Here is a 5,236-nt window from a genome sequence, read left to right on the forward strand (position 1 = left end):
CGACCTCGGCCCCCCGCAGCCTGCCGACCCGGAGGAGGAGACCGAGGCTCCAGGGATGGACCCACGAGCTCGAGGTGCCACCGTGCTGGGTCTGAGCACGGAGACCCGGTTCCTACAGGTAAAGTGGCCGTGTGCTGCCCGCGCGGGCCTTGGGCGCCCACAGGGCCCGCGTCTGGCCACCTTGGTCCTCTCGCCTGTTCACCCCAGCCTTGCTGCTGAGGGCGCTGCGCTCTCCCGGAAGCCACTAGGGCCAGGTGCTTCGGCGTGGAGACGCGGCCTGGCCCAGGGTTCTGGCCAGGCAGGAGCTGTGCCTCCTTGGGGAGCTGCAGGCTCTGCAGCAGCGTCAGGAGTGCCTGTGCCGCTGCCCACAGTGGACCCCGCTGCTGGCTGCGTGTTGGTTCTGGGGGGCAGGGCGGGTACCCGGCAGCTGTTGTGGCACGAAAGGTGTCGGGTCCGGAGGCCACGATGCTGGGCCCGTCACGCACTTACTCAGGGGCAGGGCCTACGATGGACAGTTCTGCGACCAGGCAGGCCTGAAATAGGGAGAGCAGGGGGAGGCTGGGAAGCCTGGTGGACGGGGCCACTGCCGCTGCCCCCACCACCACAGGCCCTGGGGCCCTCGCTAGCAGATCAGCCCTGGAGTTGGTGGTGAAGCCCAGCCCTGGTGCTGTGGTAGAGGCAGGAAGGGATGAACCCACCCCAGCCCATGCAGGCTACCCTTTTTCTGGAAGGGAAGACGAGGTCCCAGAAAGAGCAGAGGGAGCCCAGTTTTGCGGGTTCCCTGGAAGCGGAGCAGCCTCCCTTCTGCCCTCTGAGGGAGAGGCCGCAAGGGCTGCAGAGCTCGGTGGGGCCGTGTGCCCTGCTGGTGCCCCCCGTGGGGTGGGCGAGCTTGGGAAGGGGCACCCCGCCTATCACGGAGCAGGATGGTGTGCTGTGTGTCCCCAGACAGGCATGTGGGGCTCACACGTGGGGGGTCGGAAGTTGCTCCTCAAGCCCTCCGCAGATGGACTGGGAAACCCTGCGGTCTTCCCGCACTGAACCTGTGGCCTCAGGACCGGAAGCCAGTCAGGCAGTGGGAACGTCAGCGGAGGGAGACGGCACTTTCAAGTGGCCTGCGTGTCTCCCACCCTGGGAAATGGTTTCTGAAAGGACAGCCCCGAGACCGGGCGGGAGTGAGGACAGCTATGTTCGGGTCGTTCCCTCTGGCCATGGCCTGGAAGTGCTGTTGCACCTGGGACACGGGACAGAGTTGAGCGCTCGTCCATGAGAGGCGGGGTGCCCACCCCTCTGCCGTGCCACTGCCGGGCTCCAGCACGCCGTGCATCTCCCGGCCCCCTCAGTTTCTGAGGTGTCTGCTTTCCCCTGGCCGTGCCCGGGACAGGGGCCTCTGCCAGTGAGTGGGCAGCGGTACCCAGGCCAGGCTGGCTCCCCGCTCAGCCTCGGCCCGAAACCCTGAGCTTGGAAAAGAGTCAACGCTACATCGTCGAATCCCCGCCCGGGGCCAGAGCTGGAGGGAGAAAAGCCAGGCTCTACCCTGACTCAGCTCTGTCCTGCCTCTGGGACCTTGGGAACCCAGGCGACCTCCCTGTGCCTCGGTTTCCCCCTCTGATGGAGAGTGGCAGCGGCCCACGCTCTCTGAGCTGTGCTGAGAAGAGGGCCCCTTCCTCTGGAGCTGTGAGAGCTCCGCCCCAGCAGGCCTGGGCCAGGCAGACCACCAAAGCTTAGTGCAGCCTCAGAAGAGATGGAAATGGCCCGGCTGGTGGCACACGCCTGTTATCTCAGCACTCAGGAGGCTGAGACAGGAGGATTGCCCTGAGTTCAAGGCCAGCCTGAATTGCATAGCCAGACCCTGTCTCAAAAACAAAACAAAACAAAGAGGAACTGGGCTTCTGCCTGCATTTCTCTAGTCACTGGCAGGAAGCCCATGACCTGGTTACAATTCTCAGAATCTGCCTCTTCCCCCTGCTCCCCTATCCTGTGACCTCGAAGTCCCTGTCAACTGCCCTGCCCCTCCCAGAACCCGGCCTTCTCCCTGCTGCCTGTCCCAGCCATGGCTGTCACTGGGAAGAGGAAGAGAAGAGTCCCCTCCAGTCCTTCGACCGCCACTCACGAGGCCCAGAGGGAGGGTCCCTTGTGTCACCCTCAGCTGCCTGCTCTGCTCGATTGGCGACTGGGTGGGAGCTGCCCAGGAGCCCCGGGTGGGGTGTGAGCCGGATGGTGTCCGTCCCACTCTCCCTGCTCACCTCCTGCTCCCAGCTCCCTGCCCATGGTAGGCAGCTGTCCCTCCGCCAGCCCCTCTGCCTTGGAGCCGAGATAAACCTTCCTTCTCCAGCAGGGGAAAGTGGGACAGCAGGGAGGGACCCAGTTTGCCTCGCTCCTATCCCCAAGAGGTGGGGTGCAGGCACCTCCTCCCCTTTCTAGCTATGGCAGAGGACCATGCTGGTTCCAGCCTGGGATCCCAGAGTTTGTCCCCAGGGGACACGGGGAGTGCGGGCACCGTGTCCCCTCCCCTAACCCTCCACACCCACATCCCAGGGCACCCGCAGTGGAGACTCACCCCTCCCTGCCCCACTTCCCAGGACACTTGCCCTCTGACCTCCCCTCCTGCCCGAGGCTGGGGGAGCAAAAGGAGCAAGACTCAGGGTGGGTGTGGCCTGGGGGAGCTGTCTCTGCCTTGGTTTCCCCATCTTGTGAAGGCTGGGATCCCACCCAATGCTGGCAGGGTGGGTGGAACCTAGGGGCAGGACTCGGGGTCCTGGGTTCACAGCCTGTCTACGCCACATGGGCTTAGGTGCTGTACTGAGGTGGGGCTGGGGCACTCAGGAGGGGACAACAGGGGTGACTGGGGGCCCGAGCCAGGCCCTTGCGGCCTGAGCGGAAGGGACAGGGCTGGGCCCTGGTGGGTGAGCAGGGTGGGCCACACCTGAGTTCCCGGCCAAGGGGGCCTTGCCTCAGCCCTGGGGTGGGGCGGCCAAGAGGGGGACAGAGTGGGCAGGACCGGCAGGTAGAGCCTTCTGGCGAGTGCAGAGAAGGGTCTGGGCAGAACAGCATCACGCTGCCGTTTGTGGGGTGGGCACAAGTGTGCGCGTGCGTGTGCGTGTACAGGCACTCACAACCTGCACACCATACACAGCTGCCCAAATCACCCATGCATAAAGTCTCAGTCACTTAAAATCACACAGCAAACCCAGTGCTCTGGAAGGCCGAGGCAGGAAGACCACAGCCCCAGCCCAGCCCAGGCAACTCGGTGAGACCCTGCCTCAAAATGAAAAATAAAAGGGCTGGGGATGGAGCTCAGTGCCAAGGCCCCGATTCCCTCCCCAGTGCTGCTCCAAGCAAAAGCACCCACCTGGACACCAAGCACACCCCATGATCTCCAGCAAGTGACCCCCACAGACCGCGGTCTGGCCCACTTGCACCCCAACCCTGGCAGGGTGGGTATGAGGCCGAGGGAACTGGGGGCCTGGCTGCACCTTGCCAGCAGGTGGGCACAGTCTGGGACAAGTGGTGGCTGTCGCTCGGCTCCAAATCGGTGTGAGGCACAGACACACGAGCCTGTGTGTACAGGAGCAGAAGCTGTGTGCTGCGGTCACACTCGTGAGTGTGCAGGGTGCACAGCTGTGAGGAGAAAGGTGGGCACCAGGGCGCTTGGGCCAGTGTTTCCTTTCAGGCACTGGCCACGGTTGGGGACTGGCAGGGCCTCATGGCATCCCCAATGGACCAAGTGTCACTGCAGAGTTGGCTTCCAAATGGGTTTAAGGCGGCGTGACTTTCACTCCAGTGAGCCGTGTGTACAAAAGCAACTCACGGCTAGGTGCAGTGGTGCCGTGACCCCAGGTCCGTGGGAGGATGGCAGGTTTGAAGCCAGCCTGGGTAACTAGTGAGAATCTGTCTTGAAAACCAGAAAGGGCTGCGGATAAACGCTTGCCTAGAACCCACGAGACCCTGAGTTCCATTCCCAGCACAGGAAAAAAATCCCCAACTCCTCGCATGCTGTTGGGTGTCCTGCGGCTTGCCAGGCGAGGACCCAGGAAGTCCCTGTCTGTGACCCTTAGCCACTGACCACAGGCAGAGCACAGGGCAGCACAGCTGCAGGAGGCCGAGGACGGCAGGAAGGTACCAGCTGGGACACGGGACACTGGTGGTTTCAGAAGAGGAGCTGGGGTTCCCCATGGGCGCTGCAGGGGGCGCATGACTGCCATCCAGCTGGGGTCTGTGACACACCGCCTGGTCTCTTCAGCTGCTTAAATGAGTATTTGGTTTTTAAAAACCCACAGTAGCAAGGCCATCCTTATGGTGGCCACTGAGCCCGCGGAAGAACCGGCCACAGAGGGTGGCCCAGGGCAGGGCCACACGGCCCACACACCTGCGCCAACCTGTGTGACCATGCACTGCTGATTTGTGGCCCTTCTTCATGCGTTGTTTCTGAGCCCGTCACGCGGGGCAGGATTGTGTTGTCCTGCACTGCGGAAACAGGCACAGACAGTGAAGGTGCTGCGGGTCCCCTGGCTGGTGAGTGTGGTGTGGGTACCGAGCATCCAGTGAGGCCCACGTTCTGTGGCTCTGTCCCAGCCATCCTCTAGGCCAGCGTCCCCAAAGGGTCAGGTCAGAGGCTTTGCAGCCATTCGGTGAGGACAGCACCCTCTCCTGGGGGCTGTAGGGAGGGCTTCGAGGTCGCTTGGGGTCCACCTGGAACTCGGGCCTAGACAGGGACAGGCACAGCCCCAGCCAGGCCACCCCTGCTGCTGGATCGCAGGCTGCAGCCTGTGCTGCTGGTGGCTCCTAACTGCAGCGTGCTGGGGTCTCCAGAGACTTCAGAGCAGGCAATGCCCTGCGTGGCTCCTCCTCTGCGATGTGGACCTCACTGACCTCTGTGGACCACATGGGTGAACTGCATGGTGTCCTGTCGCCCTCTCGTGGGCAGCATGCAGACACGCAGGGCCAATTCCTGCAGGATTCATTGGGGCCTGAGTCCAGGGTGACAGCATGAGGTCACCACGGTGCGCTGTGGGCCCGAGGGACCTCTGTGTCCCTGTCTGTGAAATGGTGGCATAGGGCTCAGTAGAGGACACTTCAAGGGTTTTCAATAAGCAGGGGAGAGGGGCAGGGAGGGGCTTCCCAGGCTTTTAAAGAGGAAGCCAGGCGGTTTAAAATGGGGGCAGTGGGGCTGGGAGCTCGTGGTGTGGGACAGCAGGGGCCCCCTCCATGGCATCGGAGCCAGGGGTGGGGTGGGGTG

Source organism: Fukomys damarensis, unplaced genomic scaffold (assembly GCF_012274545.1).
Source record: "Fukomys damarensis isolate Sample0158 unplaced genomic scaffold, DMR_v1.0_HiC HiC_scaffold_32, whole genome shotgun sequence".
NCBI lineage: Eukaryota > Metazoa > Chordata > Mammalia > Rodentia > Bathyergidae > Fukomys > Fukomys damarensis.